The sequence below is a fragment of the Panthera pardus genome, unplaced genomic scaffold (genome assembly GCF_024362965.1).
Source record: "Panthera pardus isolate Hobbes unplaced genomic scaffold, ASM2436296v1 HiC_scaffold_13, whole genome shotgun sequence".
NCBI lineage: Eukaryota > Metazoa > Chordata > Mammalia > Carnivora > Felidae > Panthera > Panthera pardus.
Genome location: NW_026526688.1, coordinates 162,711,375 through 162,736,596, shown reverse-complemented (window position 1 = coordinate 162,736,596; position 25,222 = coordinate 162,711,375). Strand labels below are relative to the sequence as shown.

General features: G+C 45.5%; 1 protein-coding gene and 2 long non-coding RNA genes across 6 annotated transcripts in view; 2 read left to right on the top strand and 1 right to left on the bottom strand.

Annotated features, from left to right (window-relative positions):
- SCFD2 (sec1 family domain containing 2) overlaps positions 1-25,222 on the bottom strand; it is a 400,714-nt gene that overhangs the window by 83,584 nt on the left and 291,908 nt on the right. The gene's annotated exons all lie outside the window — the stretch shown is intronic.
- On the top strand, positions 196-8,747 carry LOC109279106 (uncharacterized). Of its 3 annotated transcripts, none has more exons than XR_008421770.1 (4): positions 196-291; positions 653-913; positions 4,242-4,406; positions 8,006-8,747. It is a non-coding gene; the product is annotated as an uncharacterized LOC109279106 (long non-coding RNA). The 3 variants fall into 3 exon arrangements; XR_008421769.1 differs by lacking the exon at positions 8,006-8,747 and adding an exon at positions 6,027-7,247 and having other exon boundaries at positions 4,247-4,406; XR_002086016.2 differs by lacking the exon at positions 8,006-8,747 and adding an exon at positions 6,027-7,247.
- Positions 12,457-21,572, top strand: LOC109279110 (uncharacterized). The gene is made up of 2 exons (XR_002086018.2): positions 12,457-12,662; positions 17,571-21,572. It is a non-coding gene; the product is annotated as an uncharacterized LOC109279110 (long non-coding RNA).

Genomic DNA, 25,222 nt, shown 5'->3' with positions numbered 1-25,222 from the left:
AAGGTACACAGGACAGCAATCTGAGCTTAACTGGGAGCAAATCAGAACATGCAGGCACATTTGGTTGTATTGCTGAGCTAAGCTTTGTTTGGGTCTGATCTTCCAATCTGTGGCCTCAGGGCAAACAGGTGATCAGGCGTGTGTGCGTGTGTGTGTGTGTGTGTGTGTGTGTGTGTGTGTGTGTTCAGCATTTGCGCAGCTGGCTGGCATGGAAGATAGACACTGTTACAAATTCTTTACCACAAAAGAGGAACGCTGCACAGAGGTGGTCAAGAACCCAGATACAGGAAAGTGAGTAAGACGGGACCTCTGCTTTATACTTCTCTTGCTACTAAACATAACTGGAAAGCGGGAGGGAGGAAGCTGCTGGTGTGGGGATTGGTAGCAGGCTGTGTGTGTATGTGTATATGTGTGCATGTGTGTGCACATGTACAAAGGACCTCATATAGGAGCAGCCAAATGTTACTAGGGGACAGTGCCATAGAATACATTCAAATACATATTCTAAAATCATATATAAATTCATTGCTTCCGCCCAAAATATTTAACAAGAGAAACATAGTTTAGCAAAAAAATAGTTCATGGTAGAATATAACACAGTTATGGAATTCATAAGGGCTGTTCTCTAACATTTCATTTCTTGTCTTTCTAGGCACCTAGCACATGTACAACCCCATCGTCCCCGAAACTGCCTTGGCTATGGGACTTCTTTGGCTGGTGGGAAGTTGCTGAGGGAACGGGGGAACGGGCTACTTCCATACAGAGTTGTAACAGCCTGTCTGTGATCTGCTGTCCCCCCTTACCTGCCTCAGTGACGGTGGGAGTGTGTGTCTCGATCCTGTGGGCGGGCGGGCGGGTGCCTGAGCGACTATGAGAAGCAGAGCCCTCTGCTGACCTGAACTAGAGATGCACAGTGAGTAAGATGTGACTGAGTCGTGTTTAGCCCCTGAGCTGTGGGAGTTTTTCTACTAACACGCGCTGCAAGGACACTAAGGAAACACATTAATAATCTGAGCCTGGAAGGGAAGACAACAGGCAAAAATGAAAAGCAGTGTTCGTTTTTCTTTTTCACTTACAAAGAGGATAGAAAGCTCAAGGAACATGAAAGAAACAATGGATTGTTTCTAAGATTCTATTCTCATACAAATTTGAATTTATAGCAGAAGACTTTATGCAAGAAAGCACTGGGAATACATTCCAGCTATTCTGCCGAAGGGTGCTATTGTATTTAAATTAAGTAACCCTCACCTAGCAGCTTCAATAAACACAATTTGTTAGGGGAAGACATTTCCCTTGTCTTCCAGAGTCAGGTAAAGAATGATTTCGTCCTTTTTTTTTTTTTTAATATAATTTATTGTCAAATTGGCTAACATGCAGTGTGTAAAGTGTGCTCTTGGTTCTGGGGGTAGATTCCCGTGGTTCATCACTTATATACAACACCCGGTGTTCATCCCAACAAGTGCCCTCCTCAATGCCCATCACCCATCTTCCCCTCTCCTCCACCCTAATTTCATCCTTTTAAGTCACAGGAAATTGTTGCTTCTGTCCCCACAGCCTTCTCTTGAATCAGAAGTATTATCTCCAAACTCAGATCTTTCTCCCAGGGCTTAACCTCCTCCTGAAATATGGAAAAGTCTGGTGGACGGGAAGGGGTTTGCCACAAACTAGAAATATAAAGCTTGCTGAACTGGGCAGGAAGCAGGTTCAGTGACCTTGGAATGCCACCATGCCCCTGGCACTGAAGGAGCTCACATTCTTAGGGACCCAAACACCTAAGACATGTGACAATCTGCCATTGACCAAAGCATGGATCTGAATGCCACACAGCAGCGGCGGATATGGGAGCTCCACTCAACAGTGAGTGAGCCCAGCCAACCACTCTGTACCTACAGCTCATCCCAGCTTTATTATTGGTTCATGTTGAGAGAGATTATAGACTTGAGATTTCAGCATTGACTCTGGGGACAGGCAGCCTGAATCTGTATCCTTGTTCCACTACTTACTAGCTGGAAATCGGGGTGAGTTATGCAATCTCTCTGTGCTTTAGTTTTCTCCTCTGAAACATCTCACAAGTTGTCGGAGGATTAAGAATTACATAGGTAAAGCTCTCAGCATGGAGCCCCTCACACACCGTGAGGGGAGCGCTGGGTCGGTTTTCATTACCCTACTGCTGTTTTTACTCTGCCTGCAGTCCCTGTAACCCCTGTGAGGTGGCGACGCTTTGCTTGGAACAAAACTGCCCCCCAGGAGTGCACTCCTTGTACTGGAAGTGGAGAGAAGCGGGAGTTGTATACACCTGACAATTCTTAGAAGAAATTCAAATATTTTTGTCTAATATTTATAGCATCATTTAGGTTTTGAAGAGGCCACTTCACATTTGACTGCACTTTATGGGAGAAATTATGTGCTATTACAGCATCGTTTATGAACCTGAACACGGGCTAAGGGCTTAGGGACTGGTTTGTAAGAATATTAAGGGTCTGCCATATTCCACCCTAAGGTGGAGAGGCAGTCACACCTCCTTGCCCTTTACAAGGCTGAGGAGGTGAGAACTTTGTGGGAAGAGTGACAATCCAGGATCATTAGAGGATAACCATAGCAGCAGAGGGTGCCTTTGGGTCTCCAGAGCTCAAGGGGCCAGACCATAGGACGGAAGAAAGATGCAGGCATCTGGCAAGGAAGGACTAAAAGAGAGGCCATCAGGTGTCCTTCTAGATTATTCCACTCAGCTAAAGATAGATCTGAAGCAGACAGTTCAGGAGTAAAGACTGTATAACTGGCTAGTTTCTCTGGTAGCTACTGGGAGGCTGAACATATAACAAAGAGGAATTTGCTAGGGTGGAATTAGACTGACACGACCTTGTTCATCATCCGGGCTTGTGAATGAGGCACACTGAGGCCAGGGCTATCCCTTCAGTGAATTCTGACAGCCCAAGAAGGGGAACCAGACTGCCAATCACGGAGGGGAAGAGCCCCTGCAAGGGGCTTTGGTGTGTGGTTGGTCAGAACCCCGGAGTCACGTCTGAGATGGAAAGGGGTTTGATTTCAAAGCCAGATTCAGGTGATTTCTTATTTCTTGTTTATTTTGGGTCTGTGCCCAGTAGAGTTGAGCTCCACAGAACAGAGCCCTACACAAAACAGTTGTTTTTACTCACTGTTGTGAGTCCAGTTCTCAGGTCAGTGCTTGGCACATGGAAAGTGCTCAGTAGTGGCCAGAAGAGAGGAAATGTAGGGGTGAAAGCAGGACTGGGGGGAGGGCGCCAGGGTAGAGCAAACGGTCATCGTAACGGAGGAGGAACTCAACCACAAGGCTCAAGGCCAACAGCCCAACGTGGAAGTTTGCTCCAGAAGCTATAAACAATCAGGCTGAGGCAGTAATGGGAAGTCCCTCTGGAGCAAGGGAGTCATGGGCCACTGGGCTCCCTGGCCTTTGTTCCGACTCTCAGGCCTCTAGGCATTTCCAACAGACCTTCTATTCAGTGTCTGGGAGTAAGGCTCCGGTTACGTCCATTTGAGCCCAGCCTTCTCAAGTGAGCCCTGGAAGGAATATATCTTCCATGGTGGTTGTAAGGATTAAACACAGTAACAGCTATAAGGTTCATAGCATAACACTTATATATGATCAGGGCTCAACAAATGGTAGCCGCTGTTCTTATTTTTTTTTAACTTTTTAAAAAATGTTTTTATTTATTTTTGAGACAGAGAGAGACAGAGCATGAGCAGGGGAGGGGCAGAGAGAGAGGGAGACACAGAATCCGAAGCAGGCTCCAGGCTCTGAGCTGTCAGCACAGAGCCCGATGCGGGGCTCGAACCCATGGACTGCGAGATCATGACCTGAGCCGAAGTCGGACGCGCAACCGACTGAGCCACCCAGGCGCCCCATTAATTATTACTAAAGTATCAAATTGTACACATGGTTTATTTCTTTAAAGTTTGTTTTTAGATTTTTGACTCATAGATTATTATGAGTAGTTGTTTTGAAAAATATAAGAGTATATTTTGGTTTAAAACAAAGAAAAGGAACAGGTCGCCTGGGTGGCTCAGTCGGTTAAGCGGCAGACTTTGGTTCGGATCACGATCTCAAGGTTTATGAGTTCGAGCCCCGCGACGGGCCCTGTGCTGACAGCTCGGAGCCTGGAGCCTGTTTCCGATTCTGTGTCTCTCTCTCTGTCTCCCTTCTGCCTCTCTCTCTCCCCAAAATAAAATAAACATTAAATTTTTTTTTTTTTTTTAACTTAAAGAAAAGGAAGGAACGGTGGCTAAAGGATAAACAGTGTGACATCAATCTCAGCTCAAACGTGTGCTCTGCGGAGGGGACCCTGGATGATCAAGGTGTCAACAGCGCTCTCGGCCTGGGCCCCCAGGAGGGAAAGCTACACATACAATGTGGCACGCATATCTGATAGGTATCGCACTCGAGGAGAGCGGGAGTAAAAATGAAATCCCCTCCAAAAATGTATTTCATGTGAGCTATTAAACGAACTCTGTTTTTCTTTGAAAGTGGTTAATAGGAAGGTAAACTAGAAAAGACATTTGGGGACCCAACAGGGGCAAAGGAAATTCTCCCTGCAGCCCTACGCCCACCTGCTCCAGGAGATGGAGCCTTCCCTGGGGGCTGCGGGTGTGAGTTCTAGAGCCGCTATGCAGGCTTGCCCCGGCCAAGGCAGCGACACAAGCTGGGCTCTTTGCCGTGTCTCTCATTTTCAGGATGTGCTGAGGTTGTCTTTACAGAAGGACACACGTACAGATTTTTCTTCTTCTGTGTCATTAAAGCGCCACACTCACGCACGCTGTGTTGACGTATATTTGAACAGACATGAGCAAAGTGAAGAACTTGCTCCCAGCTACTAGGAGACTTCAGCTGTAGGTACCTCATTTCACCGAAAAGGTGCCTCAGGGGATTGCAATCATTAATGCAGAAATAGTCTCGCCGGACAAGACTGCTAGAACGGCAAATCACGACAGGATTCTGACATCGGCCCTGGCACTGTGCCTCCCTGGGGTAGGTTACTGAGAACACACTCGATCCCCGTTCTTTATACTCCTGAGAGGAACTCACACTTCACGGGAAGAAATCACTAGTCCAAAATTGTGTTTGTTTTGCCTTTGCAAAGAAGTAGGAGAGGCATCTTCAGAAACAGACCCTAATCGGAGTCAATTCCCACACCCCACGTCTTCCCTCCACACACCCGCTCGGGCCAGAAACCTGGTGGTTCCTTAGAGTCCCTATCTGCTCGGTCACTAGTCTCTGCACCCCTACTGCCACCCCCTTTTCTCTGCTCCCCCCAGTTCGAGTTTTCATCATCTCCGTATTACTTCCTGTCTTGTTCTCAGAGCTGTCGCACGGCCCACATCCGAGGGGCACATTTATACTGACCTCAGAGTGCACGGTGTCCCCTTGGAGCTGGCAATAAGGCGGCTCGGCCCCCTGAGACACCTTTGAACACGCAAATCTGGTCAGCTTGTTCCATTTCTCACAATCTTAGAAATGAATCCCGGTGACGCCGTTGAACACGAGAATGGCAGCAGGTACACCCGTGTGCTAGGCATGGTGCCAACGAAATCTTTCGCATTTCTCAACTTGGCTAGTTCTCACAACAACTCAGTCGTCCCCGTTTTACAGATGAGGAAGTGAAGTTCAGAGGTGTTGAGTGACTTGCCCCGGGTCACGCAGTTTTAAGTCTCCTTTTCTCTACGCGATGGTGCACAGCAGGGCGGAAGAGAGCTGGGCTACAGGGCATGGCGTGAGTTATTTCGTGGAAAGTGGCATTTCGTGAGGTCTGAGTACGTTATCTAGTGTGGCTATTATCATGGGTACGTCTGGATGCCGTTAGGCTGTGTGGAAAGCAGGCGGCTCGCACCAGCCTCTTCACAGCATGGTGCCTGCCTGCCTCTCTTTCCAGCTCTGTCTCTGACCACAGACCCTCTTGAGCCCTGGCTGTTGGCCCAAAGGACACTGCTAATGCAGCCCTATTTGTCCGCCTACCTGACTCCCTTTTCTGGAATGCTTTTTTCTTCTGTAACAGGTAAACACTACTCGTCTATCACATTTTGCCTGATGCCCCCACACTGAGACAAGCACTTGGTTGCCCCAGAGCCTACAGCCTGTCCTCTATTATTTCACCAGATCTCTGACACGATCTGTTTCTGTCTGAGTCTGCCTGCTGCGGCGTGTAGCCCGGGATCTACTCACCACAACCTGGAACCTGACCCGGCATCTAGTAGAAATTCAAGCACGCTTGCAGAACTGGATTGGATTGGGGTGGGGTTGGCTCAGTTTATAAACAGACATATGTCAAGAATTCATCTTTCCTTTCTGTGGTGCACTGACTTAGGAGCATCTTATTATTAATTATCTCCTACAGGCAATGGAAGAAAGGACATTTGGCCCGGAACCCCAGTTTGGGTGCCCGACAATAGGAAATTGGAAATACTGTCCTGCTGATGACAACAGCATAAACCTTGAAAATGCACTTTTAATAAAGGGTGGCTAAAATGCCAATTTAGCACATAACTGGTGCGTTCAGACAGAACCTAGTAAGAGGAAAGGAAATTTACTTTCTAAGGATTAAGTCTCCTACCCTGCTGTAATTTAGGCTTTAAGGCTTCTCACATGGTATAAACATCCCTCTATTAATTGGAAACATTGCTGGTTAACATATACATCTCAGTTTCAAAGTGTTTTATATTCTGTACTACACTTGGAAAATATTTTCCAATGGGCATGTCGCTAACCTCTCATATGACTTCAGGATCAGTGCTTGGTAGAATTTATTAAAAGATAAATTCAAGAGAACTTCTGTCTTTTCAAAGGGAACAGGAAGGTCACTGCTGGAAAAAGACCAAGCTCCCTCTTTTATGGAGGAGAAAACCAAGGCCCAGAAGGTTAGGTGACTTCCCGAAATCACACAGCCTTCAGGCGGAGGCAGCATCATGTGGGAAGGTCCTGAGTCAGAGAACCTGGAGTGGGTGTGGGGTGAGGCAGAATGGATGGCCAGGGACTGGGGGGCCATCTGAAGGGGTCTGGATTGCATTTCACATTCAATGGGCAGCAGTTGAAGGGTTTCATGCAGGGAAATGCTGGCATCTGACCCGTGTTTTCTAATATAAAGACCAAACTTCTGCTGGAAGGATAAAGACCAGCTGGAGGCTTTTACTGTGATGCAGCTGTGAGATGATAGGGACCCAGGTGAAGGTGTGACAGTGGACTTGGAAAGAAGAGAATGAGGATGAAATATATTTTAGAATTGGGGATGAAATATACTTTGGAATCAGAATCAAGAGGACTTGTGGGCGGTAAGGAAGGAGGGATCAAGGGTGACTATTATGTTTGTGGCTTGGGTGGAGGGGGTACTCTATATGAGATGGGCAGGTATACGAACAGGGAACCAAGAAGTCAGTTTTGAACATGTAGTAAAGTCAGGCTTGAAATGGAAACAGTGTAATAGTTGTGAAATGCACAGTGTTGGCACAGAGTAAGTGTGGTGGCCTTGATAGTGTTGTTTTTATCACTGGCATTTTCAGTACCACGCCAATGGGGTTACTAAGGCCAAGGAGAAAAGAGATTTATATTGTAAACTCTGATGTAGTTCGTACACAGGCTAGTTGACTGTGTAGTGAGTGACACACACACTTATTGGTAAATCGATGTGAGTGTCGTGAATGTTCGGTATAAATTGGCATTTGTAGAAACGACGTTGATTTTGGTGACCCTCCTATAGGACAAGTCTGAGACCTGCTTTGGGTTAGAGCTGTTAATGGTGATCTGAAGCTTGTACAGAATTTGTTGCTGAGTTTTTCCACTCCTCCAAAGTAAAGAGCTTCAACTTATAATAAACATCAGTACAACTACTGGTATTCACGTTTGATAATTGCTTATTGTTTGGATGTTCTTTATCCATTCTCTAAAAACGGATACGTTTGCAACATAGTTCAAAAATGTCTTTCGCTGTCAGGAGAAACTTGACATCATTTTAAGAGAAGACGTCTTTATTTTGTTTTCCAGGATCTTGATTTTTGGCCAGGTCTGTGCTCCGACACTCCTCTACTGCTCCCTACTGGTCAACATTATTCAGCAACTGGCTAACTGCACACATAGCCATCCACTGGGGCACAAGTAGCAACCTTTACTCTCTGCGCTTCATCCCAATTGATTTTAGAGAGATTTATATGACAGAAATAGTCAAAATAATGATCCATGTGGGGCAACGAAGGTTTTTTAGACAATCCGTTTGCAAGGATTTCCGTTGGGCACTATTTATCATCGTTACTCCCTCTTCTCTCTTAAAGAAGGTATTTTTATTGACTTACAGTGTGAACTACTTGATTCCTTGCTTTGTTATAAAGGCTTTCGAGAATGTTATGGTTCAACCTACACAAGGTATTGTTTTAATGCCTTTAACATAAGTCCTGGCTGCTTGCCAGATAAAAGTCTACGAAAGTTCACAAGTGAAGGGGAAAAAAGGGAATGACAACTCTGCCTAGCCAGTTAAGGGCACCAGATCCCATAAAACTAAATTCAAATGTTCAATATATGCACTTGTCATTTTCAATGCCTATAAAATTGGCTTCAGAGGTAGATACAACTGAAATCACAGTACCGCAGAGATTTGCAAAAAGTAATACTTATGACTCTTCTTCTGTGTGAAATATCTTAAATGGAGAAAAGCCCTATTTTAAAGCAGCCAAGATAATTTTACAACAATAGTTGTGTGTGTGTGTGCATGTGTGCACAAAGGTTTGGTTTTTTTTTTTTAATTTTTTTTTAACGTTTATTTATTTTTGAGACAGAGAGACAGAGCATGAACGGGGGAGGGTCAGAGAGAGAGGGAGACACAGAATCTGAAACAGGCTCCCGGCTCTGAGCTGTCAGCACAGAGCCCGACGCGGGGCTTGAACTCACGGACGGACCGCGAGATCATGACCTGAGCCGAAGTCGGCCGCTTAACCGACTGAGCCACCCAGGCACCCCACAAAGGTTTAAAAGAGATGTATTTAGTTTAGGAGACTTACCTCACATACCACGATCTATATTAAATGACCTACATTTTTTTTCTTTTTTTTTTTTTTAAATTTATTGATTTTTGACAGAGACAGAGTGCGAGCATGAGCTGGGGAGGGGCAGAGAGCGAGGGAGACACAGAATCCGAAGCAGGCTCCAGGCTCCGAGCTGTCAGCACAGAACCTGACGCAGGGCTCGAACTCACCATCTGTGAGATCATGACCTGGACCGAAGTCGGACGCTTAACCGACCGAGCCACCCAGGCGCCCCAAATGACCTACATTTTCTAAACAACTGCTATTTTTCTTTCTTGTCAGAATAAAGTGGCTTGTAAAGGGTCTGTTCTCAGTTCCAGAAACTGAGGGCTCTTTTCGATAATTCGTCAGTTGTAATTTATAAACTAACCTGCTTAAGACCTTGAAACCCATCTATATCGTGAAAAAGGTGACCTCCGCTGGGAAAATTCAAGACGAATTGGAGTCACAAACCCTCTCCTGTTCTCTGGTTTGGTTCCATCACTTGGAACATGGAAAAAGCAATATTCAGATTTGCTTCAGGAGGGAACCCAGTAGCCTAGCCTGCTACTAAACAGACACTCATTACAATTGATACTCCATCTGATCTCACCTATCCTGGAGAATTTAGGCTGTTTCGTTGGACATCTGCTTTCCTAAGATAAAGTCTCTCTCCAAATATGGACTCCACCTAGCATTGTGACTGCATAGATAGGGTTATTAGCTTACCCTTTCTCTGCAAAGCATCTGAAGTGCCTCGCGTGCGTGAAGAAGGGGAACCAGGGACCTTCTCAAAGCATGTCTTAGGCCTACTCATTGTTGCCTCTGCCAGGCCCCCAAACAGGAAGCCAGTGAAATACACTGTAAATATGACCCCGGTTGGTGAGTTACTTCAAAGGCGTTTTTTTTTTTTTTTTTTGTAAAACTGAGCGGCACAGGCTGTGTGGAATATACCATATTCATACTGAAAATGAGGAAACGTGCATAAAATTAAAATCACTCACATGGCCGGTTGAAGAATCTGAGTGTGGGGTTTGCTGCTAAGAGCACATTTTTGTGCTGCTTTATAAAATGATGACCTCAACACTGCCACAAAGCCACTATTGTCAAGGGTGCGCCGCGAACGCTGCTAGGAGGATCCAACCTGCTTTTAATTCTTTATCAGGGAAACAAAAGAGCCACAAGGTGATTGTCACTGGAATCCAATGCTTTCCGATGGGATCAGACTCATAAAAGAGCTTACAGAGGTTTAAGTTGCTCTGAGATCAAGGCCCTTTGGGGGCACGGCTGAACTCAAAGTTACCATCATGCGATAGAATGAATAGGAAGTGGCTTATAAATTGTAAATGTTAAATAGGTCTAAATAGTTCTTGTTGTTCAATCGTCAGTGACAAACTCTTAGGTCAGCAGAGGCTTAAAATTATCTAGCATTTGATACAGAGAGAGAGAGAAGCACAGAGAACCATATGCAATGTGTAACCTCAGGTTCCACGTACTGGATTTTTTTTTTACATTTATGTATTTTTTGAGAGACATAGAGAGACAGAGCACAAGTTGGGGAGGGGCAGAGAGAGGAGGAGACACAGAATCCAAAGCAGGCTCCAGGCTCCGAGCCGTCAGCCCAGAGCCCGATGCGGGGCTTGAACTCACAAATCGTGAGATCATGACCCGAGCCGAAGTCGGACGCTCAACCTACTGAGCCACCCAGGCGCCCCTCAAGTACTGAATTTTGAGTCCTCTTGTCCTCATGCACTGTCTTGGGCTTTCCAAAATCACTGTAATGAAATGCAGCTGGGTTTTGTACTCCTCCCAAAAATGCAGAAGATGGGAAAAGGGATTTTGCTTACTTGCCTACATCATTTATAAGCTAATGTGTGAATGAACTATCAAACCTTCTGAAACTTATTAAGGTGAATTCTGTCGCCAGAAACACATTTTATAGCTTTTTAAAAAAGCCATGGGGAATTTTCAGCAGGACATGAGTATTTAAAAACACAACTCATTCCGTTAATTGGGAGCCATACAGCTAAGCCTCAGACAATTTAAGTTTTAAAATTTCTCTTGGGGCTTTAGGGGTATCGATTATAAAATGCTTATTCAATGTTCTTCGGCTGTGTGACTGCTCCCTGGCATTAGGGGTGATCCTTGCTCTTCTCCAATGCAGCTCTGAGGCTGGACGTAATACCCAGCATGCGTTTGTGAAAATATAGGAACGTATTCAGCATCTTTCCGAGCACAGTTTTAGGACCTTTCTCCTACAGCAAAGTTGTTTCAGTTATATACAATAAATATTGATTTCATTTGGCATGATGCTTAGCTCCGTATTTTATTAATTAGCTTTATGTTTCATCCTAAATACTAAAATAGAAGTCTTTCAAGTTACTGAGGATCCCAAATGCATTTATAAGGAAATGCTAATATGGTCTTTGTGACTTTGGGAATTTGGGTGTTGATAAATTTGAGGGTATTTTGGAGTGGTGTCTAATGCCTTATACAAAACCGTGGCAGTTTTCTTCTATTAAGAAATCACATCCCCCAAGGTGTCTGAAAAACTTCCTTTAGAAGATTTCAAAATGCCAGATGTAAATATTTTTGCACTAAAACGATAATTCAGGGAGCGCCTGGGTGGCTCAGTCAGTTAAGCATCTGACTTGATTCCGGCTTAGGTCATGATCTCACAGCCATGAGATCGAGGTCCACATCAGACTCCACACTCTGCGTGAAGCCTGGTGGGGATTCTCTCTCTCCTCCTCTCTCTCTCTGCCTCTCCCCTGCTTGCTGCCTCTCTCTCCCTCTCAAAATAAATAAATAAATAATTTTTTTAATTAAAAACATAAAACAATAATTCAGGAACACAAACATCAAATGACTTTTTTTTTTTTAGAAGACTTTATGATTTTAGAAGACCCACATATCTGATTGAAATTCTATGTGAGAGTCAGCAGAGTTAATGTTAAGTTAGATTGAAAAACTTTCTCGGAGCTTTTGGGTGGTTAGTTGGTTAAGCATCTGACTTCAGCTCAGATCATGATCTCATGGTTCGAGAGTTCGAGCCCCGCGTCAGACTCTGCGCTGACAGCTCAGAGCCTGGAGCCTGCTTTGGATTCGGTGGCTCCCTCTTTCTCTGCCCCTCCCCTGTTCACGCTCTGTCTCTCACTCTCTCAAAAATAAATAAAAAACATTAAAAAAAATTCTCTCCGAATATTCAACAGATGATACCCTGCAAATCCAGAGTGTTCACCCGTTCTAGAACAAAGCCCTAAACACATCTGGGAATTTCCAGTCAGACCAGAAGGACACCAGAGGGAGAGGGCTCTGGCTGGGAGTTTTAAAAATGCTGAAGCAACTGCCAAGAAATAATCTCTCCTTAGACACTGAGTGGGCAGAAGTGGTGTATGACTCCTCTCGATGCCCTGCTTTAGCTCTTGTCCCTGCCTGACATCAGGGGAGGGGCATGGGCAAGATGGCTGCCTCCCGTGGATTTGGCAGGAGTCTGGGACTGGAGGCTGAACCTAACCTCTTCCCTCCAGAGCTGACCCGCTTTGCATCCTGGAGGAGATGTCACTTTTCCCATCCTTCTCCTTTCCCTGGGCAATTTAGAGGGGAGAAATCGTAAAGTTTTCTTGAAGTTGCTGATCACATGTAAGGTTCGTAAACTTCTCATACCTTCCACTTTGTGTATCGAGGGGAGGACCAATGATTAGGATCTAATTGCGCCATTCGGTGGCTAATAACTTGATGGCTCCATTTCAAGCACGAGTCTGAGTCTGTGGTAAGAGTTGGTGAGTATTCTCTCAGCTCTGTTGTGTACCGGGTACTGCAGGGAACGTTAAGAGTGAGCAAGTCGATGCCACTCACCGCCAGAAGCTTAGGGTCTGGTTGTGGGGTTACACAGGCACCTGATCTAAGTTTCACATTTTCTCAACTACAAGGTGAAATTCAGTAGTAGTGGTGAGAGGTTAAGAAAAGTCTGAACCAAATGAAATTGCCAACATGTGAACATTTTAAAAATGTATAGAATTGCAATTTCATATTACTTGGACTAATACTTGGTGAGAATTTAGAGCTTGAGACATAATGCTTTGTGACTTAGTTGCAAACTCACAACAGTTTGAAATGATTTTAAAATGAACAGTTGTTATCACTCCATTTCTCCCTTCACTGTATTATGACTTATTTTTCTAAAATACAGATGAATGAACTCATTTTCAATGGCCCTCTCTTTCTTCACAAGTGTTTTCCTCTTCAAAACAACACTCTTCTATGGGGTGCCTGGGTGGCTCAGTCGGTTGAGTGACCGACTTTGGCTCAGGTCATGATCTCACAGTTCGTGAGTTCGAGCCCTGCATTGGGCTCTGTGCTGACGGCTCGGAGCCCGGAGCCTGCTTCGGATTCTGTGTTTCTCTCTCTCTCTGTCCCTCCCCTTCTTGCGTTCTGTCTCTCTCTCTCAAACGTAAATTTAACATTTAAACATTTATAAAAAAAATAAATAAATAAATAAAGAGAGCTCATGGAGAAGCGAGTCATCCCATCTGAGAAGGGGAACCTAGCACATCGGGGACTGGCAATCTGCCAAGTGTCATCAGAGCCTCCTATAAATTGTAATAAGTGATAAGTTCTGCACTGAAGTGACTCCAAGCAGTAGTATTTCTGCTCGGATTTACTTACCTCCATCTTTTCATTTACTTGAATGATCCCTCATGGTTTTTATACTGTTAACTGAGAAGGTGATGGCACGCAACTACCTGTTTTTACCAAAATGAAAAATAAACACCACGGTGCAATCCCTGCTCATCAAACTGACCGACTGGAGTAGCTAGGACAGAAGAAACTGCAGACGGGAGTCACCGGTGATGTGGGTGTCTCCACAGACATATACGTGCGTATAAGAGAACAAGCAGGTTGAGACATCTGCCACGAGCAGACAGCGTCACGCTGGCTCACACAGTGTCAGGAAGGTAAGGGACTTTCCTCCCCCTCACTCCTCTCCTGTCGCTCTGAACTCAAACCTTGCAAAGGGTGGAAACTGCAGTTTATCTAAGTTCTGGGAGGAGGAAGGGGAGGAGGAGGAGGAGGAGGAGGAGGAGGAGGAGGAGGAGGAGGAGGAGGAGGAAGGGGAGGAGAAACCTCCCAGGAGGGAAGAGAGAGAGCCAGTCACACATCCCTTCTTCAGCTGCAGCAGACAGATGCTGGGAGAGAGAGAATTGCCTTACTGTTCATTCAAGCTTGAAGGTGTGCCCTATTACATGGGGTTGGACATACCAATTACTAAATTCCGACTGTATTTCTCCTCTTTTTAAAAAAAAATTTTTAATGTTTATTTATTTTTGAGACAGAGAGAGACGGAGCATGAACAGGGGAGGGGCAGAGAGAGAGGGAGACAGAATTGGAAGCAGGCTCCAGGCTCTGAGCTGGCAGCACAGAGCCCGACACAGGACTTGAACCCACCAACCGCAAGGTCATGACCTGAGCTGAAGTGGGTCCTTAACCAACTGAGCCACCCAGGCGCCCCAAGACTGTATTTCTCAAGGGTGAGCAGAAAAGTTATGAACTTGCCCAAATATTCACCCAGGGATAGGGGAAGAACCAAACCCCTATTGAATAAAATAACACTGAGACACAAAATGGGTTGCTTTTTGATTGGACTTGATGAGCCACGTTTATCCAACACACTAGTTCCAAACATAATATAGAAGGCCTGTGTATCCTGGGGCTCTAGAAAGGACTTACGTTCAGCCGTCAAGTCCAGGAGGGTGTGGCTGCTGCTAATTCTCAGGTTTTTTAACATCAAAACCCCAGGCTTCTATCTGTGTAACGCTGTTTTTTACAGCGTGGTTCCCACTTATCTCATTACCTTCAAGTACAAATCAAAATAACTTCTGAGGGATGCCGGGCCCCCATTTTACTAGCAGCTCATGAAGTCTATGGCGGGATTTATTCCATTTCTGTATTTATTTCCATTTAGGCACAGTGACCCAGAGGCAGCAGAGGAATACATTTCCCTTCATCATATAATAAGTTGACGCCAGCATGCTTTTTCGTGTGACTACTTTCTTTCTCTTCCTCAATTTAATCTTCCACCCTACTTCCCCTACCTTTTTTGCTAATGCAATGATACTTTTTCTTAGCTATAAAGATGCATATTACTATTTTCTCTTGCATGAAAATAATAGCTAAAATTTGTTGGCCATCTACTTGTTCCAAATGCTTTATATATTTTATCTCTAATAGTTATAATAACCTTGGGGGGGGGGCGGGAAGTAGCAGGACCCGCATTTTGTAGAAGGAGGAAATGGAATCTCGGAGAGGTCAAGTAGGGATTATTTGGATTGAGATTATTAATTAAATCATTTAAAATTATTTGGGATTATTTTGGATTAAAGTAAGCACTTTAAGCTTTTTTGGTGGAATAAAAACCACACTACCTCCCTCTATTCATCTTAAAGGATTATGATATGAGATGGATATGCCATGGTTGATCAAGCATTCTAAGGATAGGCGACAGAAATCTTAGTATCAATAGAACTTCTGTTTTGTTTTCATCCATACTATCATTTCTTTGATGGTTTTCTTATCATCATATCATATTATGATTTCTGTACTTGAAGTGCTATAACTTAGGAGTTCAACTCTGATAAAGACACTCTAAGTTTCCCTTGTGTGTCCATTTCAAATATAATGCAAAAAACAAAAACAAAAAGGTGTGGGAGGGGATAAAACCGCCACGGAATGTTCACAGGGGTGACCTCAGAGAAGCTCAGTAACCTCTATCAGGCAAAACTTTCGCTCCTTTGTTTAAACAAAATAATCATAATCTAATGTATATTTTCCACTTCTGCACTGAATTATATTCAGCCTGAGTTTCTTTTTCCATTTCTTTTATTCTGCCTTCTTCCCAACCTGCCTCATGCATTTTGTTTATTCAAACTTCATCCTTTCCTGTTGGTTGACAATGATCTCTCCTTCCCTGTATGTTCCTGTCCCCTCACCTCCCGGCACCCCCTTCCTGCCCTCTCTGCTGTCATGTGTCCAGGCCAGTTGTTCACCTCCCTGTATGTTTCCCTCCTCTGACCCTCCTCCTCTGTCTTCACTGTTAACATTCTGGCATCACCTCCCTTTCCTCCCTCCTGCGCATCCTTCATGCCTCTTTCAGTGGTTCCTCATTATGCTGTATTTATAAATAGCCTCCAAGCAATCTATCATTTATCCCAACGCTCTCAGATAATCTCTTGACACAGCTCTCAGACAGTAGTTAACTGCAGCAGGAAAATTTACCATGCTCATTTATTATCCTCTTAGAAGGAGTGCTGAAGCAGGGGTCACAACTGAAAGAAACATCTTACCTATTCAGCAGCTCCTGAAAAAGGAACTGGCAACAGTTAATAAGAGAGCTGTCTTCTTATGTCTAAGAATGACCACAAATATGTTCAAGAGACAAAGCCACTGCTAAGATACACAAGGCACTGAATGATAGTGACCCCTGTAAGCCCAGTGTGTGTGTTAGCCCCGTGTTACCTTCGCAATCAATAATGACTTACTCTTGTGCACCTACAAGGTGCCAGCCTCGTTTTAGTGACTTAAAGTGAACTAATTCAAGGCTCTTCATGCAGTTGTGAGGTTTGTGCACTGCCTTAGGGGTCCGGCAGAGGGGTGAGCTGAGGCTGCTTGTCAAACCATAGGTGGAGACTCTCATTGTTCCATTTTTCAGATGAAGAAAACGAGGCTCAGATGAGTTAAGCAACTTGCCCAAGTGGAAGAACCATGTAAATTTGACAAACATGTAATCTACCACTTGAAGACTATTCTTTTACTAAACTGTAAGCAAACTGAGGGCAGGTGCTGTGTCTACCTTGCTTATCCTTGGAGAATTACCCTTTTGAGAATGAATGAAAACATAGAGGGTGCAAATCATGAAGCACCCAAAGGATTGGCTTTTCCAACAAAGGAGACATGCAGGGATCTAGAAGAAAAAGCCCACTGTTTTAATTCTTAAGCGTTATTTCTTCCTTCACTTCCATCAGAACAGGGCTGAGGTGGTGGCAAGAGTGTGTTAGAGCCTGGGCACGCACACCTGACATTGTGGGGCAGACGTGTGTGTGGGGAAGCAATGCAAGGCAGGCCCTTGGTGTGCAGAATCGGGACATCATACTGATTAGGGTAGAGAATGGGCTGGAGGAAGGAGGGAGGTTCAGTAAGGAGTATTGGGGGTATCTTGGGAGGACCAAGTTGATCTGGCCTGCTTGTTTATAGGCAATACTGGGGGTTCAGGAAGGAGGTTGAAGGCTGATGTCCAGCGTGCATGGGAGATGTAAGTTAATAACAATGGCAACCATGCATTAAATACTTCTGTGTCAGGCAGGTCCTGAGTGTTATAGACTTCTCGCATTTCATCCTTACTAAACCTCTGGGGTTGGTCTTATGATCCCTCCCATTTCAAAGGAAGCAAACTGAAGTGAAGTGAGTTGTCAGGGTTTTAAGGATAGTAAAAGGCAGACTCTAGATTCAGTCCCAGATCTGCTGATTCCAAAATTCACATTCTTGCCCTTCTACCTTAGGAGGAGAGATTGCAGCTCAAGGGAAGATCCTTGGGAATCAGGGTTCAGAGGGAGAAGAAGAGAACTAGGGAGAAGATGGAAGCCTTCCAAGCCTGCAGGGTGAGGACATCCACACCGGTTTTTGAGGAAGAGCTCAGCTTGGGCGAATAACACTGGCACGGAGACAGAACTTTGGTTGAGGTCGGGCAAAAGGACTTGATCGTGGGAGACAGATTAAGAGCCTGCTAACCACCGCCCCACATCGGAACAGAACCAGCCTCAAGGTGACTTTGCAATGCTCCACCCAACTGCCCTGTGAAGGAAGCACCTTTAATTCTCTCTGGTTCCAGAGCCTGGGGTGGTGTTGTAGCTGTGGAAATGCGCGTCTTGTGCAGGCAGGACATTTAATGCTGGCATTAAGATGTTGAGTTCAGATTGTTCTATCTGCCAATACGTGACCCGGAGCTATCTTAAATCCTTTTGGAATGAGGTAGGGTACGCACTCAAAAAATGTGCATGTCTGTACAAGTGGATACATTTCTCCAAGCAGCCTTAACAAATGTGTGTGTTTTTTTCTTTAATCAGATCTTTTATTTACATATTGCAACTAAATCATCAAAAGACTTTCAGTGGCTTGCTGGGATGCACGTCTGAAAGCAGCTCGATGCTTTGGCTTTATGTATGTTTATCGGCTCTGTGTAATTTTTTACATATGCTGTCTCTCTCCTCGAAATGACTGCTTCAAGAAAACTGAAAGAACAGTGACAGTGGCGAGGGGCTGGAACATACGGGTTGTTTGGTGAAAACAAAAAATGCCATTTTTTTTTAAAAGTTTATTTATTTTTGAGACAGAGAGAGACAGAGTATGAACGGGGGAGGGTCAGAGAGAGAGGAAGACACAGAATCCGAAGCAGGCTCCAGGCTCTGAGCTGTCAGCACAGAGCCCGACGCGGGGCTCGAACTCACAGACCGCGAGATCATGACCTGAGCCGAAGTCGGACGCTTAACCAACTGAGCCACCCAGGTGCCCCAACAAAATGCCATTTTTAACGAAGACAGGTACCTTCCCCCCCCGCCCCCCACCTTGACGCTGAAATTATTCATGGGCTGCTTTGTACCTGACAGAAAAAGAGCTGTACTCTCAGAAAAGGAGCTGGGGACAGAAGGAAGCATGGAAAACACGTGGGCTTGTCAAAAAAGATGAGTAGTGGCCCAACGTGGGTCTGCTGGGAGTGCCACGGTGAGGGAGCTGGGGTACAGACGTGCCTGTCTGGCACCCCCGTCCGTCCCCCTGTCCCAAGGCTGGCCTGACCCGGGACAGCTGGGTTTGGCACCCTCAGGTGGGTGACTGCCCTGAATGGTTGGGAGGGAGGTGACAAGTACCTCAAGGGCCGCAGATCACAGCAGGATGTATCAGAAAGCCCAGGTGTTCTGGGCACACTGTGGGTGGACTGTGTCCAGACTCTGAGAATGCCGACTTTTCCTTCACATCGCCTTGCTACTTTACTGCTCCGCAAAGCCCCAGCATTTTGCCATTATCTTACACTGCCTTTGGCCGCCCTGAAATGATGGAGGGGACGTGGAGAGAACAGGGGACTTGGAGCCAGAGAACTGGGTTCTACATCTGGCTCTGCTAGTACTGCCCTCGGACGAGGTGATTAAACTCTCCGGCAACAGCGTCTTGATCCGTCAAAGGTAGAGAGGATGGGCCGCAAGGCCCAGTGTTCGGTGAGGAACTTAAGAGATGATGTGGCCCACGGACACAGGGGCGGGTCTGGAGAGCCGGGTAGGCACGCATCAGCTGTGGGAACCTCAGGTGGTGGGTGGGAACTGTGCGCTGTCTCCCCCGCTTGCCCCTCCTCCACCCCAGGGTCCACATTCACGTGCTGCTGCCCGGTTCCATCCCTATCTGCCTGCAATCTTCTGCAGAGCCCGGGAAGTTGACGTCCTCTCTGCCCTCACTGTTGACAAGGCAAAGGCATTCCCCTCATCAATGCTAGCAAAGAATGAGAGATGCTGCATAATATCAGGAAGCATATTTATCGCTGTCATCGATGTTGTAAAAAACTTTACAAAGGTCCACTGTGTTAATGATCCCACCCACATCTGTTGCTGGAGAAGTTAAGGTACCCCCCAATGACACCTATTGTAAGAGAGGAAGCAAACTGATGCCACAGAGTGACTACTGTGTTTGCTGGGTCTCCTTTCTAGATGCTGTTGGAGCAGCGCGTGATTGGCATGATGCCTGATCTCAGTAAAATGGGGAGAGAAATAAAGTTCATCAATAATCCCAGAACCTTTCTTCTCCTTCAGTCTTTCCCAAGAAACCTTTGTGGAAAAGGGCTAAGCACTGCCCGCGTTGAGGGACTGACCCCTCTCTTGACTCAGTCTCCAAGGAAGGGGCGAGGAGAGCGTGCCAGAGGGGAGAGGTGGGGGAGGCCCGTGTTGGACAAACTCAAAGCCTGAAGTAGAGAAGGCAGACAGAAGTGGATGACCGCGGGAGTCCCTGTGCATTCCACTGCTGACTCGTCTCCCACACGTACCGCCGGAGGTCACCCCACCCCCATGCTTGAGGGCTCAGCAGCCGGGACAGTGGATGTCCCTGTGGATGGCTGTAGAGACTTAGCTGGGGTCTCTCTCCACCCCAGATCTGGCCAAAGTGGCGCTCTGATCCTATTTAGCCACCACCCTGTGACTACGTGACATTTAACAGAAGACTGAGGTCTGCCTTTTGAGCCACTTTCTTCCCCAGTCTCTGGTTAAAAGACATTAAGTCTCAAATAAAAGTCGCTCCAGACCGCGGAAGGGCTTGTTCACACATTCACAGCTCTGAGTCGGACCAGGCTTATTACTTGAATTTTTAAATGCCAAAGAGACAGAGGGGCCCACAGGGTCGCGCTGGCATTCCAAGTCTCTTTGGCCATTAGGACCCGCTGTCTCCTGGAGCTGGAACAAAAAAGATCTTGGAGACCTGGTGCCCGGATGATCACAGAGCAAGGATAAAAGCCCCCCAGCTGGAGCCTCCTTCCCGTTTCCTGTGCGGCCCATACTGGAAACACATTGGAGCTATTTTCCCTTTTAAAGACGCTGTTTTACGTTTCGTCTTTCAAGATGTCCTTGTTTCTGCATCACAGCATCTTCGCATACCAACTCAATGTGTTTTATGTTCATCTGGAGAGAGCTCTCCTCCCTTCCCCTTCTAAGGAATAAAAGGGGAGATGCGGGCTCAGGGGATAAAGCAGCTTCAGGAGTGCATGGGGTTTGGGGAGAACAGAATGAAACTCTGGCTAATTTGGCCCATCCCATCTCAGAAAACCAGAACCCTATGAATTATTTACGATTCTCCTGACCCCACAGAAATGCAGATTGTGGTTCTTGCCAAGGACAAATTAGGCTTGTCTGCATCTGTTACTGTTCTCAATCAAGCGACTGCCTCCTGTGAGGAAGGAGAGAGGTCAGCAGCCAGGACAAAGGATCAGTCCAAGAGAAGGGGAAGATAAGGCTGCATTCCAGAGCTTCTACTGGAAAAGCTGCTCATTGGAAGCACGATCAAATCTTTTTTCAAAATCCAGAACAAGCACCGGGTTGCATTTGTGTGTCTAAAAAATCAGAATAGCAGTGCCATTGGGGACCTTTCAAATGTTTAACTTTTATCTTGCTTCAGGGGGTATGCATAACTTCAGGGCAAGTATTGACTAGTTTTGGCTCAGGGGACCGTGACCTTCTTTCCCCAAAGCGAGGACCTCTCTATGCTGCAGCACTGGAGACTGTTAGGATTGTATCCCTCCGAGCCGGCTCTGCAAGTTTTCCCTGTACCCTTGCCTGTACATAGCAGGTTGTTATCGTTGGCTCCAAATGAGCTTTGGAAGAGAGCTCCAGGCTCCCCTCCTCCCACTCAACCCCCAAGACAGGGGCCCCCTGGAGTGGGATCAAGGAATAAAAGAGCTTTGGGAGAACACGGGTGGGCCCTGGTGGTAGGGGCATTTGGAACTTTCCACGGCAGGAATAAAAAGACAAAAAGCCTTCTGTGGTATGTTCTCTGGTCTTTCCCAGGAGCAGGTGTGGAGAGAAGCCTCCTGCTTATGTGGGGCCCACTCTGGAGCAGAACCAGGAGGAGGAGGGGGTCTGGAGGAGACCATGCATGCGAGTGCCCTGTAGCCTTCAGAGAAAGGCTCTCTGATGTCCCTGCCATCACTTTCTCAATTTTCTACGTGGTAAAATGTAGAAAAGGCCAAGCCCAGCGTTTTGGCCTGGGGAAAAGAGGCCTCTTTCTTGGGAAATAGGCCTTAAGCAGAAAGAGACTCAGAGAGATTCCTGTATGGTGTAACTGGGTCACCAGTGTAGATGGTCAGATAAGAAATTGCGGCCAAAGCCCAACTATTTCGGGAAGAGAATGCCTTTGCCCACAGGATCTCCTAAGCCTCGATCCCTGGCAGCTCTCGGATTCTGAGATCTTGGATGCTGGTAAATTCTCTTGTCAAGAGAGACACAATTAAGGGTTCAGATGATATCTTGGTCTGCTAATGAAGAACAATAGTAAATAATGTTATTTTCCCTATATTCTTCCTTATTAGACGATCTAATCCTTTCAAACACTCGGTAGAACATTGGTATAAATCCAAGGGACTTTTGAGTGGGTGAAACTCAGTTTCTTCATTTTGGAGATAAATGAGTTTAGGATCCAGAGAGATTATCTAACCAGGTCACATTGTTAGTTAGTAGTGAAACTGAGACTAATGTGCAAAGAAACCTATGGTTATTAGCAAGGGCTGGGGTCATCAACAAGCATTTGACACCGAAGAGGTAAAGTCTTAGCAATCATTCATCAGATATTTAGCCAGGGCCTCCTACGTACCAGGCACTGTGGGGCTGCAGTGCCGAGTAAGACAGACATGGCCTCTGACCTCCCAAGAGATGTTACCAAACAATGGGAAATGGCAGCAAGGCTCGCTGTATTTCCAGAAGGAATCAATTTATCTGCAGGGTGTCCCTCTGAGCACTTCACATCACAAGAAAGTTGTAGTCACTGGGCTGAAGGCACACTCAGCTATTGGAGTCTCCAAGTGGTATGAGATTAAATCCCTCTTGTTCATTCTCAAATGTGTAGTCTCGTATCATGAAGAAGGAAAAGGAGTATTAATTTCAGAAGAGCTAACTCAGCTTTCCTGGTGCCTACCACTCCGTCTTCAGCCAAGGAAATAACTGTAGATGAGAGCCACCCTTCTCCATCATCAGGAATTCCTTTCTGGCGGGATCCCACAAAAAGAAGACAGATGCTCGGCCATCACTGACATGGACAGAGTCACAAATGTGCCATGCATTTTGACTCTGCAATAGTTGAAAATGTAGATGTTTTAAAATTCCATTTGAAATGTCTTTGAATAATAGTAGTGGTAAGAATAATAAAAAGAATCATAATGATATACAATGTGATTAAAGACTGTTTGGCCTAATAAACACATTCTGGGCATCATAACCTCTTCCAACTGTCCCTGAGTCATAGGGCTGGAGAAAAGATGTCCAGAAGACAAATCCTCATCTGGGGCAAAAAGTACCTTACCCTCTTCTGTAAATCCAACCATGATTATGCTTCCTACGGTTTCCCTCTGAAATTTAATTTGAATGGAAACTTGAATTAACAATAAAGGAATAACAATCAGGAATTGATTTCTAAAGAATTGAACGACTGGGGTGCCCGGGTGGCTCAGTCAGTTGAGCACCTGACTCTCTCTCTCCCTTTCTCTCTACCTCTCCCCCATGCTTGTGCACACACTCTCTCTCAAAAATAAATAAAAATAAACTTAAACAAATTTTTTAAATAAATAATTGAATTATTATTACTTTCAAGAACATTAGATGACCGTTCCAAGAATGTTGGCAAGCAAAATCCACGGGGACTGGTTAAGTTGACAAGGACTACATAGAGTTAGCATCTCAGTCACCTGTGCCCTAAGACTCTGTTTACACTGTTTTGAATCCCTTACTTCAGAGAATGAAAGAAAATTCAGTCCATTACTAATATGAATTTCCACAGTTTCAAAATTACTAGATTATGGATTAACTCATTTGTATTCTATTTAATAATTCTCATTAGGTTGCAGGATAGTTCCATTCTCCCTGTCAGAGGCACAGCATTAATAAAAGGGCTGGGTAGGGGGAGGTAACACCAATCTGAAGGAATTATGGGAGGTCTATTCATGAGATGGGGCCGTTATTTTTCTTTGCTTTGGTTTCTACCTTGACTAAGTATTTGTAAAAACTAATAGGACAAAGACTTATATTTCGTATTCAACATAGCTGACTTCATACACAGATATGTCTCACGGTCACATTTTCGTCTCTGGATCCTGGAAGCAGGGGAACATCATGTTTTCATGTGGAAGAGGCCATTTCCCCCACTAACCAACCCCCCCCCCCCCCCCCCCCGCCATGTACTGTAACATTTGTGCTCTGTTCCTATTCAAAGGGAAGGTGGGAAGCCTCAGGGTAAACTCTGGGTGCCTTATGGAAGCCCTTCATGAGCTTCCCCTTGGTTACACACTCAGCTTTACCCCTCACTTCTCTCTAACCCACATTCAAATTGTGGCCAGCTCTGAACTTTCTCCCCTCAGAGGGTCTTTGCTATGCTATTTCCACTACCCAGAACATTCTTTTCTTTATCCTCTACATCTGGCTAACTCCTACTTACCCGCTGAGTTCAGTTCTTTTTTAAGTTTATTTTTATTTTATTTTGAGAGAGAGACAGAGAGTAAGCAGGGGAGGGGCAAAGAGAGAGGGAGATAGAAAGAATCCAAAGCAGGTTCTTTGCTGTCAGTGCAGCGCCTGATCTGGGGATCAAACTCACGAACTGTGAGATCATGACCTGAGCCAAAGTCGAGTCAGACACTTAACCGACGGAGCCATCCAGGCAACTGCCCCCGTCCCCACCCTGCCCCTGGTCAAGTTCAGTTTTGATGTCACTTCTTCCAGGAAGCCTTCCATGGACCCCAGGTCTCATTAAGTTCTGAATATAGCTGAACCCACTGGAAAGATCTTAACCAGAGTTTGCACCAACTGTTCCCACAGACATTGTGCTCAACAAGTACACTGTTAACTAATAGTGTGCCACCTGCACCACCGGTCACTGATTTTGACTCACTCTGTGGCCCCAAGAGGTGCCAGGGCTGTGTGGGAAACCACGCCCCTTCTCTTGAGAGGAGAACTGACGTTCTGAAGTGCGTGGAAGCCAACAGAAAGTAGAAAGGGTTTTTAGTTTTTAAAGGTTGGCAAACTCAGATGCCAGGGAAATTAAAGAGCCTTCTTTTCTCTCTGCAAAGCAAGTCACGCTTTGTGTAATAATCTGGTTGAGAGTAGCTAGCTGGTTTCCATGTTTTTGTTTGTTCCCCTCATTCCAGGTGTGAGGCTAGAGTCCCCTCATCTCTCATATACGGCTCTCACCTGTGTGAAGCCTATCCTGCAGGCCTTTGGCAGAAATCTTATGGTGGCCCTGGCATGTGGATAATAAAGAGGAACACTAAAGTTATACTGCAGGAGTTTTTGCCTCTACACCTCTCACACATATTGCAAAAGAAAAATCTATTTTACAAAAGGCATCAGAAATACAAATGAGTCCTCTTGATTTATTTTATTGCCATCTAACACTGGAAGAGTCTCTGTGTCATGTTCTGGTCCAT